Source organism: Carassius gibelio, chromosome A23 (assembly GCF_023724105.1).
Source record: "Carassius gibelio isolate Cgi1373 ecotype wild population from Czech Republic chromosome A23, carGib1.2-hapl.c, whole genome shotgun sequence".
Lineage (NCBI taxonomy): Eukaryota > Metazoa > Chordata > Actinopteri > Cypriniformes > Cyprinidae > Carassius > Carassius gibelio.
This window is the reverse complement of record NC_068393.1, coordinates 22,993,465-23,007,876: the sequence shown is the minus strand read 5'-3', so window position 1 is coordinate 23,007,876 and position 14,412 is coordinate 22,993,465. Positions and strand designations below refer to the sequence as shown.

The 14,412-nt window shown below is 36.8% G+C and overlaps 1 protein-coding gene across 1 annotated transcript in view; it reads right to left on the bottom strand.

Annotated features, from left to right (window-relative positions):
* LOC127944523 (solute carrier family 41 member 3-like) overlaps positions 1–13,942 on the bottom strand; it is a 48,999-nt gene extending 35,057 nt beyond the window's left edge. Inside the window, exon 1 of the mRNA XM_052540519.1 lies at positions 13,893–13,942. The gene's annotated coding sequence lies outside the window, so the exon portion shown is untranslated. The remainder of the gene's footprint in view (positions 1–13,892) is intronic.
* Positions 13,943–14,412: the final 470 nt, after the last annotated feature.

The window sequence follows — 14,412 nt, the reverse complement described above, 5'->3', positions numbered from 1 at the left end:
AATCACAGCATATGTTCAGATATCTCCTCTTATATAATGAATACACGTAGACCAATAATGACAAACTACTGGTGCATTACAAATGCTTATGAAACGGGACTGTCTTCTTGCTTCTTTACTATATGTTAAGTGTCATCCACACCAATTTGTGTGGTTCTCACAAAGGTGCATTTTTTCATGTAGACACTGAAATGCACAATATTTACATATTTACAGCATCTAAACACACAGACATTGATTTGTGAACTTTTCAGACGAACAAATGTTTATGTATCATTTGAGGTTCATTGAGTTCATGGTATTAATAGGTTGATTGTGACAGCATAAAACATACAAATCAGTAAAATTGTAAAATCTACACTATACATTGATGTCTAAGCATACAAAAATGTACACTAAAAAGTTTGGGGTTCTTCAAAAATTGTATTTATTTTTTTATCTTTTTTTGAGATAAATTTTTTTCAAGGACACGTTACCTTGATCAAATGTTACAGTAAAGATATTTATAAAATTGTTTTTGACCTTAGATAAATGTTCTTTGTTAACTTTATATTCAACAAAGAATCCTGAAAAAATTTATCACTGCTTCTACAAAAGATATTAGGTTTAACTTTATTATTAAGAAGAAGAAATGTTACTTGAGCAACAAATCAGCATATTGTGATTTATGGAGTAATGGCTGCCCCTCACAAGAATAACGTATTATATATTCAAATAGAAAACAAAGTTTGAAAAAAGTTTAAGGTACTGATGTCAAAACCATGATTACTTTAACAAATGATAACCTAACCACCTGCTAGCCTACATATCAATGCTATTCATTAACTGGTTTCCCCAAGAAGGTCCATAATATCTATAAAAAACTATCCGTTAGATTTCCATTCCATTCATTATTCAGCTGCTGCATGATTCCCCTGCAAATATGGGACCTGAATATTGCAGTCTTTGCTCATAGGCACAGATGCAGGTTTGTTTTTGCCAATGGCACCACAAGAATGTGTGTTTGTGTGGCTCATTTTGATCCCCACTTCAGTCTTGGAAGAGCATGTATCAGATCCATGCTGAGAGCTTATAATAGTGTGTGGTAGGAGTTCAGTTTAGTTTCATTTACACCAACTCCAATAAGTCAAATTGAAACGCTCGCCTGCCATTTCCCCGTGCTGTATATTCAACCCCATACAGTGAATATAAGTGGGCAGGGGGTCTGGCATGATTGTGGGCGCTCAGGAAACAGCACCTCTGCCTTGGGCCATGCTGCGCTAAGCAAACATGTAATGAAGTTATGCAGCCTTAATGTATTTTAGGACTGCAAGCTTTCAAACCACAGCTCTGTTACTGCGCCTGGCAGCTCCAATCCAGATGGATACAGTAAAAAGAGAGAACTCATGCACCACAAATCAGAATTTAAAACCCCATCAAGATAAATGACCATGTTTATAAGGTAAGATAATCCTGGGGTACACAAAGTCCTCTTTTTCTCTCTATTAACCAGGTATATGTATTTGTATTTAGCTATATAAAAATCAAAAAAAAAATTTATGCATTTAGCAGACGCTTTTATCCAAAGCGACTTACATTGCATTCAGGCTAAAAAAATTTCCTAACCTGTGTTCCCTGGGATACGAACCCCCAACCTTGCACTTGCTAACGCAATGCTCTACCACTTGAGCTACAGGAACACAATATATATATATTTATACACACACACACTGTATAGAGATACTGAAATATCTTAAGTATCTTCAATGTAATTAGCTCATTTTTGTCAGTAGCATGAAGAAAAGAAAACACGACTAACTGTATGACTTTAAAATATGAGTAGTTTAGTACCAGTATTGTATAAAGCGCTAAACAAATTAAGGTATTATTAATAATAATAATAATAATAAACTATTTGGAAAGGCAGGAAACTATTAATTTTCAGAGCAGTGAAATGCTATATGTTAGTACTTTGATTGAGTACCTATTGCCAAAGGTCATGAGCGATGACGTGCCTTCAGACGTTGCATGTCTAATGAATACCAGCCCATAATCACATGCTTTTTGTATTAAACAAACTCCTCTTACATCTTCAACATGGGACATTGGCCACTCTCTTATCTAAAGCCCTGATCATGAATATAAAGAGGCTCCGCATGGGACTGCAACACTGCAAAATCTGCAGAATTAGCTTGTGTCTCAATCGTAAAAATGATGCTAACTCTTTCAGTCAGGTTTTAAAGCACCGTTCCAAGGCTTGCAAAGTATATAGGATCGAGTCCCTGTGATCCTGGCATAGGTTCAGAAAGCTTGTGGAAACAGTGGAGAGGGGGAATGTCCACTGCCCAGAAAGCCGCTCTGGTATCCAGCCACACTTATCAGCTGACTGTCACACCACTGGGACTTAGCTGTGCGTGTCCTTACATATTGTGCATTGGTCAGGTACTAGACACATGTGACTGTACTCTGTCACATTCATAGGTACAGTTTCATCACTCTTACATGGAAAAACAAACACTCAAGACTGGCTGCACACTTCGATTGCTTTTTCCTAAACCCAAGTTTGATTGCATTACTCACTCTGTCTCTGCAGGTCTCTTTTCTCAGTTTATTTTTAACACAAAACAGGCATCAAAACCTAGCGAAAAGCGCCATTTGTTTGTTTTTCTCATGTTTCTGGTTCATTGATTTTACTAGCAAAAGAACAGAGGAGAAATTAGTTCATTTTCTTGATAGCTCACCTCCACAAATTGGCTGGGCTCACAAATTGGGCTCAAAAAATGTATTTTAAAATGTTAAATATATCACAAACAAGTCTGTGATGTCTCTTATGCTCAACAAGAATACATATATTTTATTAGCAATACATTAAATATTATTTCAATTTTAAATAACTATATGCTGTTAACATATTTTCAAATGTAATTTATTGAGGTGATGCAAAGCCAGTTTCAGTTTCACCATCCTTTTGAAATCATTTACATTTAAAGGGTTAGTTCGCCCAAAAATGAAAATTATGTAATAAATAACTCACCTTTATGCTGTTCCAAACATGTAAGGCCTCCTTTTATCTTCGGAACACAGTTTAAGATATTTTAGATTTAGTCCGAGAGCTCTCAGTCCCTCCATTGAAGCTGTGTGTACTGTATACTGTCCATGTCCAGAAAGGTAAGAAAAACATCATCAAAGTAGTCCATGTGACATCAGAGGGTCCGTTGGAATTTTTTGAAGCATCGTAAATACATTTTGGCCCAAAAATAGCAAAAACAACGACTTTATTCAGCATTGTCTTCTCTTCCGTGTGTTGAGTTCAAACAAACCAATATCCCGGAGTAATTCATGTACTCAAACAGTACATTGACTGAACTGCTGTGATGAACACCGAGCCGAGCCAGATAACGAACAATAGACTGACTCGTTCACGAGTGAAGAACCGGTTGCATCGGTGTTCGGATCACCAGTAGTTCTTTCGGACAGTTCGATTCAATAAACCAGTTGAAGAAAACGGTTCACCAGTTCTATTGCGCTCGACGTAATGGCGTCATTGGCGATGATTGCCCTTGATTTAAGGCTTTAGTTTACCCGCGCTCATAACACTAGCACAGAATCAGTTCAGAATCAATCACCAAAAGAATGAGTTCAGTTCAGACGCTCTGTGTGTCGGTCTGCTTCACGCTGAATCACACATGCGCAGTATCGTCAGCTCCTCGGTTCACAAATCGGACACGTCTGACAGAAACGGTTCTTCACTCGTGAACGAGTCAGTCTATTGTTCGTTATCTGGCTTGGCTCAGTGTTCATCACAGCAGTTCAGTCAATGTACTGTTTGAGTAAATGAATTACTCCGGGATATTGGTTTGTTTGAACTCAGAGGGAGTATCAGCCACATTAAAAAAGTTAACATCTTAAGTCATTTGTGGATTAATGCCTATTAGAGATGCGAACCGTTTAAAACGATTCAGTTCGATTTGGTGAACTGAATGATTCGTTCGCGAACCGGAAATCCAGCTGCTTTGATTTGAACTCTCTCTCACACAGACACGGAAGAGAAGACAATGCTGAATAAAGTCGTCGTTTTTGCTATTTTTGGACCAAAATGTATTTTCGATGCTTCAAAAAATTCTAACTGACCCTCTGATGTCACATGGGCTACTTTGATGATGTTTTTCTTACCTTTCTGGACATGGACAGTATACCGCACACACAGCTTCAATGGAGGGACTGAGAGCTCTCGGACTAAATCTAAAATATCTTAAACTGTGTTCCGAAGATAAAAGGAGGTCTTACATGTTTGGAACAGCATAAGGGTGAGTTGTTAATGACATAATTTTCATTTTTGGGCGAACTAACCCTTTAAGTTTCACAAGACACATACATAAATACATAAATATATCAAACTGATAGCTCATGATTTTGAGACTGACTGATGAGTCTTTCTGTCCAATTCACTAAAAAGAGTCAATCAGCTCTTAAGGGTAATTTGTGAATCAAAATTGACCGATTCTACCATGCGTCTGTTGTTTGTTATGTCTGTATATACGAAATAGTTCAGACATAATTACAAAGAAAGATGAACAAACAGAAAATCTTCAAAATCCTTTGGTTGCAGTGCTATTGTTGTTGTTTTAAATGGAACCAGTTCTTGATTTCAGACCCCTACTGTCAAGTGGCCTCGGGTGTAATTTCTGGGTGTACAGTACACCTCATTTTGAAAAACAGCTTTTAAACCAATTAAGCTAACTCAACTCTGATGTCAATGAACTGTGAGGCGCACTAAAACTGTTCTTATTCTCAAATGTGCACACGCACTCTCGCAAAAACACAATGCATTTTCTAGTTGGTCTTTAACCAGTGGAATAGTAATGATGATTACAATGATCCATACAGTAAGCCTCATTCCTGCTTAATTGGCCCCATACCCACTGGTGGGGCTTACAAGCTGTTTTACCTAAACACACTGCTGTCAGCCAAGAGCAATTACTGCTGGGACAGTTAAGGCCGCAGGGACCCAGTGGGGAATGGTGTAGCACAAAAAAAAATCCCTCAGCTTCAATTTAAGCTACACAAATGTTCAGAGAAACTGCGATGCTGTGCACTGTAGGAAGTGGAGGCTTAGTTTCAGAGTGATTATTTGAACCACACTGTGTTGCTATAAATCAAGTGTTTTTTTTTTTTACTGATTTAAATTAATCTAGAGTTAAATTTAAATCTAGAATTTAAAGTGTGAAAGTAAGTACCTAAAAATTATGGAATTAACTGAAGTTTCCGGCCAACTCTGAGGAAGAGTGAATTGTAATGCTAAAGATTTGCAATTCCAATAGAGTCTAGTGGTACAGACCTAACTTTTTAACTAGAGTGCTGCAGGGATGTGGGCCAAAAACCAGAAACAGTTCTGGTACCATTTGATCATTTTATTATTATTATTTTAATGAATTATTATTTGTTCTATAAAACCTTTGGTTAAATGCCTAAAATAAGCTGGCTAACATTACAAAACTACACTACGACAAAAAGCATTTACTTGTCTTGAAAAAGATTCTTGCTAACAAGTGACTAAATTGTTCTACAGAGTTTGTCAGAGACAAGTAAACTCATCTTCTTACTAGTCCACTTTCACAGTTTCTTTGTGTTTATAACCCCCCCACCCCATCGACCTTTTTTTATTTATTTTTTTTCATAACAACTGAAAACTGAAGGAGGTGGTGAAGTTGAAGTCCATAGTGCAACCATAGTGTAGTTTGTTTATAGTCTGTGTTTACAACATACCAGAAGTGGAACAAAGTACTATGCCACAAAACCAGACAAGTGCCTCCTCCTTACTCTGCATCTGCTTTTTACCACAACTAAGGCATCAGATTAGATTAGTTCTGCTATCTTCAAAACCAAAGAGCTGCTATGGTACCTTTAGATGAATTTGTATGAGTTAAAAAATCTTGAAAAAAATTATAAAATAATTATAGACGTCTTCCTAGTGGCCGTGATTCAATTATAACAAAATGGAAAAAACATCACACAATCCGTACTGAAACCACACAACTGAACAAGAAGGGCAATTGTCAGAGAAGTGACCCAGCAGCCAGAACTCTTTGGATGGAATGGAAGAAACTGGATTTCTGGACAATCTCTCAGCATGTCACAGATTTGGCCTTTATGTGTGAGTAGTAATAAGGAAGCCACTATTGAGGAAGCCCAACATGAAGTTACTCAGTTTACCGCAAGATATATGAGGATACATTTTACATCATGAGCTCTTTGTCTCGAGAAAAAAGCTTGATGTTTGGTACAGTTTAAAAAGAGCTTTTCAAACAAAATTATGTCCAAGAATTTATCATTTTCTGGAATTGCCTGAACATGAACTTAATCTGATTAAAATAAGTGAATAAATTTGGATACTACCAATGAGCTTAACTCAAGTAAACTTGGAATTAAAAAAAAAATTATTATATATATATATATATATATATATATATATATATATATATATATATATATATATATATATAAATTATATGCATTTCATTTATTTCATTTCATTTATTTTTTATAAAAATCTAAATAATTCATAAAATAACAAAATAAATGTGCAAATGTTAACAATTTGGAACAAAGTATGACTGAGGAAATATATATTTTCTTTTAAATAAAGAAAATACTAAACAGCTGGGTGAAGCTCTTCCCAAGGCACTATAAATGATTTGCAGCAACATTTAAATGAAGTGTAACATGTCTGGCAGTTATTTTTATGCAATATTACAGGTTCCAAACCATTTATTTTGTAAAAACAGGCAGAATTTTCATTAAAATCAAAACGAACCGTGGTTATCAGAGGTTAATAAGTCTGAGGTTCCGGTTGTTTTAAATGACTCAAAGTGAGTGGCCTTTAGTTTAGCATTTACGACAACTTCAAGTATTTTAAAATTACGCTTAATGTAATATACCTGGTGTTGACGTCAATCCTACAAGTCCCTGATGGAAATTTTGCACTGTCTGCCCTGTCCCACACCTCCAGACCCGCATTTCCTCGAAGCTGATGATGATGGGTGCAGCCGGTGCTTTACAGAGACCTGTTTGAGGTGTTCAAAAGCTGCATTCACTCACCGCACTCACCGGCCTGAAAAATGTAGCTTTTAGCATTAACACTCGAGTAATGTATCACCTACAATCTTAAAAAACTCATGATTCAACGCTCCTTCTATTCAGAATGTTTAAAATTAGACCTCATCAACCCTGAGACACAAACGGCCAAGTCACAGAAGTGGGCTACTTATTCTGATATTTCCAGTCCATCTGACCCTCTCGTGCTTGTGTGTAAACAACCCAGAGCAGCGTGTAAGTATGCCACATACCTCCACTAAAAGCTGTGAGCACACCTGTACACCCCTTGAGCACACTGCGTCCTGCAGTGGAGGAAGTGTAAACTCTTAAGATCGCTTACGGACTTTTGCCATATCTAAGTTAGTATAGTACTTGCCTGAAGTTACATAAACTGAGGTGTTTACCTAATCTCAGATAACCTCAAGGTCTGTTCCAAATGCAAACGCTGAGCAAGCACCTTCAGTTAAAACCAACAGTCACAATAACCGACAATATTGAGGGGGAAAGACCACACTGTATTTAACCACATAGATAGCTATGAATTGAAACATAACACATTCTAGAAATGAAAACGTTTTTGGTCATTTTGTTAAAATAGTATTGTAGTGTCATTTGTAGAGGCAACTTGCTGTAAAATCCTTTGGAAACATTCTTGCATACTTTGCAGGACCTTAGCATCCTGGCGAGACCGGCACATCAACAGCAGCCAACCAATGCCATATAGGAAACCTGTCTGAAAACAAACATCACTTGCATGGCATAACTTTGCGTTTGGTTTGAGCAAATTTAGTTTTCGGGCTGAAGAAGGCGAGTTGGTTTTGAGCGGGTTTTATTCAATAATTTAAATATTGCATGAACGAAGCATGAGGCGAGCTAACCAAAGTATTCTGGCTCAGACAACAGATAATAAAAAAAGAAATGCACAGTACTGTTTATTAGAACTCAGTGGGAGTTCGGAACTAGATGGGTCTCCCTCTGTCCGACCACTCAAACACACACATATACAGATGTGCAGAAACACACATGCACACGGTGAAAGAGCTCACTGTTTCCACTTTTATTTTCCACTGAATAAACAAACCTGTTAAGGGCAAACATGAGCCTCACCTTCAGAAAAGCACAGCATGAGGCACATTCATGAGGCGAAAACAAGCAAAAAAAAACTCATTTCATACCATTGCAGACAATCATAAGCAAGACTATTGAATTCCTGCTTGATATGCATTATTGAACAAAACTGATAATTAATTTCTTTCTTCTTTGGCAGTACATTACAATACACAAACACTCACTGTCTGCTTTACATTTGCAACAAATATGCCTCAAAAAACATGCAGCTATAAAGCTGGTTTTGCATTAATTTAACCGCTTCCCCGCTGAGCATATATGAATATGTGTGTGATCGAAAAGCAGCCATCGCGCAAAATGTTTCCCTGTACAAACTGCACACAGTGGGGTCCATACATTCATAAAAGTTCCTTGAGAGGGCAGAGAGCACGACTTTACCGCCCCAACATACAGCATGCATTTTTATACAGCTTTACCTTTGGCTCAAGATGAGAGTTGTTTTGAAAAAATAAATGAAAAGTGAATGTAAATAACATAAAACAGGCCTCATGTCCCTGAGCTCATAAATTACTGTGAAATGCAGCACTTTATGGGCATTCTTTTGGCCTTTACAAAACAGGCCCCCATCCACCCTCACTCACACAGATGGGCCTCTCTCTCTCTCTCTCTTGCTTCCAACTGTTATGTAAGCGGGATCATTATCACCTATCTTTGAAGTGAAGCAAGGGAGGGGGCGGAGCTTCTCCAGCCCCTCGGATTCATTCTTGTATATAGTTACTGTTGTCACAGTGATAGCAGAATCCCTCTATCTCGGTCTTTAGTGCTTTTAATTCCTCGAGCAGTATTTCATTTTCTTTTTTTCATACTGGTTCTCTAGGGATATTAGGTTTCGTTGTTGTTGTTGTTTTTCTCTCCGTTCACCACTGTAGCTGGCAAACTTCCTCTCTTCGCCCAAACTCTTTCCTGTTTCTTGCACTTAATATTTCCATTTCACACTTAACAGCCTTTTTCCTAATCAAAATTTTATGAGTGACTGAAATAAATTAAAATAAATAAAAAAAACAGCGTGGAGACACATTCTGCAGCATTGACAGCAAATAAAGATTCAATTAAAATAGACATTTATGTTGTTCTGGTTACTTTACATAGCTTGAGTCCCCAATTTTTAAATCTTTTTTTTTTTTTTTTTTAGCTGCAGTTAAAACTGTATCTGATCACTTAGAGAAAGACTAGCACGCCTCTTCACAAAAAGCCGTAGATTTTGAGGTATCATTCATGTATGTTGCACAAACATTGTGGGTGCAAGACCTAAATTTAATTCTTCTGGTTAGGGGTTTGTTCAGATCAGTAAACCACACATAAGCAACAGTCACAGTATCGCTTGCCTCAGCAAACACCTCTAAAAATGTAGGTCATCATTAACAGGGATCATTCTAGATAGAAATACACTGTCTAATACATGGCTGTGTTTACTTTTTTGGGTGAGTGACTTTTTTTTAGCCTGGTAACTGCATGGGTTTGTGGTGACACACGTGAGTTTATTTACGAAGCAAGCTTATTTGCAGTTTGAATTTGATTTGAATCCGTGCTGTGCCTCTTGTGTGATTTCCACCACTCCTGGACAACTAATGCTTCACAGAGCTGCTGCTATCAGATGTACTGTAGCAGGAGAGTCTATAACGATCCAATGATAATAATGTAATTAGGGGAGATTCAAACACTTAACAGTTTTTTTAATTTATGCAAGACACCTTTGCCTCAAAGTCTTCTGAGGACATGATGAGGCCGGACCATACAGCATGTTTACAGATACTAACACAGCTTTTTGCTCAGACAACGGGCCTCACAGTACAAGCATTGTGTTTACTGAGAGAGTGAGAGAGAGAGAGAGAGAGAGAGAGAGAGAGACAGAGATACAGACAGGGAAAATTTGGACAGACATAGAGAGAAAGAATTGAGGACATACAGAAAAAGCTGCATGCGGGTCTCAGTGAAATGGTGGAATAGGATCCTGTTGTCAGGAGTTTTGGCAAAGTGCCAAAGTACCAGTGGCCACAGATTGAGACATACTGCGGTGACGAGTCGACACTGAGGGATTTATAGAATACTACCATAAAATGACTTTATGGACTTTACTATTAGGAAGTTGAATCAAATCAGGACATATCAAAGGACTTTTAGTTATGCCACAGTTATGAACTTATATGTGGTATAAAGAGGAGGAACATTCTCACTCTCTACATGAACCTGTGTAGCAGGATGAGTCAGCAAAAGTTATAGAGTTTTCCAAAACACTGTGTATACAGTATATCAGCTGAAGCCTCAAAGCTGAAACAAAACATGTGTTACCAATTATGACTGTATAAGCATGCAAATAGTTCAAATCACTCTAAAGATGATAACTGATCAATTAAAATTAAATTATGAAATTCTATTTAATTAAAAAATCGAAGACATTCTTATTCTAGAATGAAGTTGATTAAGTGTATAGTGCAGAATGAGTCAGCAAAGTTTGTATTGTGATTTTTCCAAATACAAAATTGTATATGTGTATATTGTGAATTTTTGTAAACCTTGAAGCCGGCACAAAACTCACGTTACAAACAGTTCAGATCACTCAAAAGATGCTAACTGATAAATAAAGTAATATTAAATCAAATCAAAAAGTAGAAAAGACAAAAGTTGACTTTTAGTCATGGCATTCATTGTTTTTAAAGACCAAACAGCAAGGAAGGAAATAATTAAGTGAATTCATGGTTAGTAAATTTCTCATGTTTTCCATTTAAAAAATCCCCAAAAACATCCTCAACCCTGAGAAGCACAAATGCATTTGATATTTTCTCTTGTTTTCATTGCACAGCAATTTGAAAGAAAAAAAAGAGGCTGTAATTTTCTTCCTTTCATTTCACTCATTCACTGGAGCCAGACTGAGTTTTGAAGGTAGTTTTCAAGGCACAGACTTTCAAGTCTCTAACGGAGCCAGGACGTGCTTGTTTTGAAATGTGCTGAGTGAAAGACTTGTGGAGCGTGTTTGGGCATGGGGATACAGGGCCCCACAAAACCCCTCCAAGCTATGAAGGGCCCCAGCAACATCCCCCTCCCATTCCTGAGGAGAGACAATCTACGGCCCAAATAGAGCTTTCGATGTGAGCTGTGCTGTATTGTGCTAAGGAAATGTGACTAACCCCTGTGTTAGCGTTCTCTTTCTACAACCCCTTCTGTGATAAGAATAATATCATCAGATCATGAGAGACAGTTCCTTGGCTCTTGATTGGCCCAGAGCGATGACATCACATTCATAACAGCATGTTAAAGGGGGCAAAAATATATTGGAGAAGGGACACAAACAGCCTTTCTTTTGTACCTTTCTGTCCCCGAGAAGTGCACAAAATGTCCCGTACAGCATACACTTTGTATCACAGAGTATTTACTGTGCAGATACTGTGTGCCGCATTTAAAACTGAAAATTTAGATACATCTCAGAGGCCACTAATTCCTATACTCGATGGTCATAATGCCTTGTTTTATTTTTAAAAGCAATGGAGCGGGCAAATACGAAAAACAGGAGTAGGAAGGAACCACAAAGGGCCTCCTGGTGCCCGTTTGTAGCCAAAGACACAACAACACCGATCTAATTTGATGTGTTTGGCAGCGAAGGGGCTGTGGAGGGCACAAAATGTACCAGTGTTCTCTCTCACTCTCAAAAACACGTGAAGACCGACACACATACGTATACAGCAATTTTAATCATTAACTTGTCCAAGGAATGATTTTAGGACTGCATTCACATCAACATCAATCAAACTCCACAAATATGATTATAAAGATAATGATCATTAGCAAAACTGTGTTATGAGCCATATGTGCTTTTAATGCAATAATATTTCTCTCTCTATGTATATATTAATTTGTTTGGTTGTTTTTCCCCTACAGGTCAAAAGTTTGGAATAATTGATTTTTTAAAATGTTTTTGAAAAAAATTATCTTATGCTCAACAAGGCTGGATTTATTTTGAAATATTATAACAATTTAAAATAACTTTTTTTATAATGTAATATATTTTATTAAATTACATTGTAAATAAATTACATAATTTAATATATTTTATTTAATTACATTTTATTAAATGTAATTTATTATTGTCATGCCAAAGCTGTGTCACATGATCCTTCAGAAATAATTTTAATATACACATTTGATTATTATTGGTTCTCAAACATTAAGAACGGTTCTTATAATTATCAATGTTGAAAACTGTTTCTCCTGCTTAATATTTTTTTGGAAACTGTGACACTGTTTCTTTGCTCAGTAGAAGCATAAAAAAAAACCCTGAATATTACTGTTTTTAATAAAACGGGGAAAAAAATGCAGCCTTGGCAAACATAAGCAATCTTTTCAAAAACATAAAACAAAAGTAATTATTCCAGTTTTTTAATGGAAAAATAAATAAACAAAACTAAGTAAACAAACAAAATGTACTTTTTACTTACTGATGAAGCCAATAACAGAAACTGTTAGTAATTTTCTTAGACAAGTAAAAACAAATCTTTATCATATGATACCATATTAGACTGTTGGATCCCAGATGCCCCTACAAGAGAAAAACACTTATTGTCCCAGTTCTGTCCCAGTGTTCCAGCAACATGCAAACACACACACACACACACACACACACACACATACAAACACACACACAAACAGAAGCCTGTGGCCTACTTCATCATTCTTTTCAACCAGCTTGTTAGAAGCTGATGAGGTCAGCTATTTTTGATGAGCTCTGACAGAGTGAATTAAACAGGATGCAATCAAAGTCTTCCATTATCTGTTCAGTGTTTTCTCTGGCTCACATTCTATTTTGGGCACAAAGACTGAAATCCGGAATTCGTTCCTTTTGAAGCAGCACAAAAGCATGTTATGTTGGCAGTACTTCAAGATAAGACATTATAGTTCTAGCCGGGACTCATTAACAAAATGCAGTAATAAGCATAAAAGTGTAATTTACAAAATTATATAAGAGATATGAAGTGTGTCCCCAGATATAAGGTGTACCAGGAGTCTAATCTTCTTTGCAAATTGCACAATGAAAATGTAATATAATAATACATGGGAAGTTATTATAAAGAAATGATAAAAATAAAGGGAAAATGTGTACTATAACAGATTAATGGCATTTATTGTTAAAACATGGGGTGCCTAAATTCTTATTTTCCCTTGAAAGTGCACTGAGAAATGCAATTTAAAAAAAGTTTTTTGCAAATAAACAAACTGCACTTCTGAGAAATGTGATTAGAATTACATTTAATCACCTAAGATGAAGAACAGAGTCCTGTTAGTCACATAAAGCTAACTTTTTTTCAGTGCAAACACAGCAGATGGCCCTTTCACAGACAGTGTCATGTTAAGGTCACATCATAACCTGCCATAACCTGCAGCTGACCAAGCAACAATACAGCCAGTGCACAAGCCACATTACAAAGCATAAACATAAGATTGTTGGGTTGAATCCAAGTAATGTCAATTTGAATAATACGTGTAGTGTGAAACAACAACAGATCAAAATATATAGGCCTGTAGCTTCAATCTGAACTGGCAGCAGTTACTGAATAAGTTCAAAACCACTGGGACATAAAAAAAAAATAGAGATAGAGCGAGCAAAATCATTAAAGCTGAATTAAGTAAAATGAGTGCAGCCATTTTAAATTAAAATGAGCAGCCATGTCTTACAAAACATAAGCTTCAAGCCAACTTACCTCAAATTCCAGTATTTTCAGACTGTGAACTTGTCTGGTTGTGCACAGGCCGACCTGCAGTAAAATCACATAAACGCGTGGATTCTCCAGACCTGATGGAGGCTGCAGAAGGGCTAACGCGGTTTCAGACAACACTGAACTCCTGTTGGAACTGGAACTGAAGCTAAAGCTTCCCTCAATCCTCAACCGACAGCTGCCCAAGTTTCTATACTCTCAAGTCTGAAAACAAAGCAGATTTTACAGTAGTGCTCAATAAACTTGAAAGCACTAGCCAGGATATTTTCTTTTTTCCACTCACTTATGAAAGCATGTTGCCATTAACTTTGCAAATGTCTAATCCAGCTAATATATTTCCCTCAAAAGCACTCATTAAAAGCCTGCTCACTTCTGAACAAATCTCAACTCACTGGAATGAAACCGGCATCAGTATCCACCTTATGTTGCATCATGGAAGTTATGAATGTGCATAAATAATAGCCAAGTGCACAAAATGGTAAAACTATTTACGATACCAACTAGT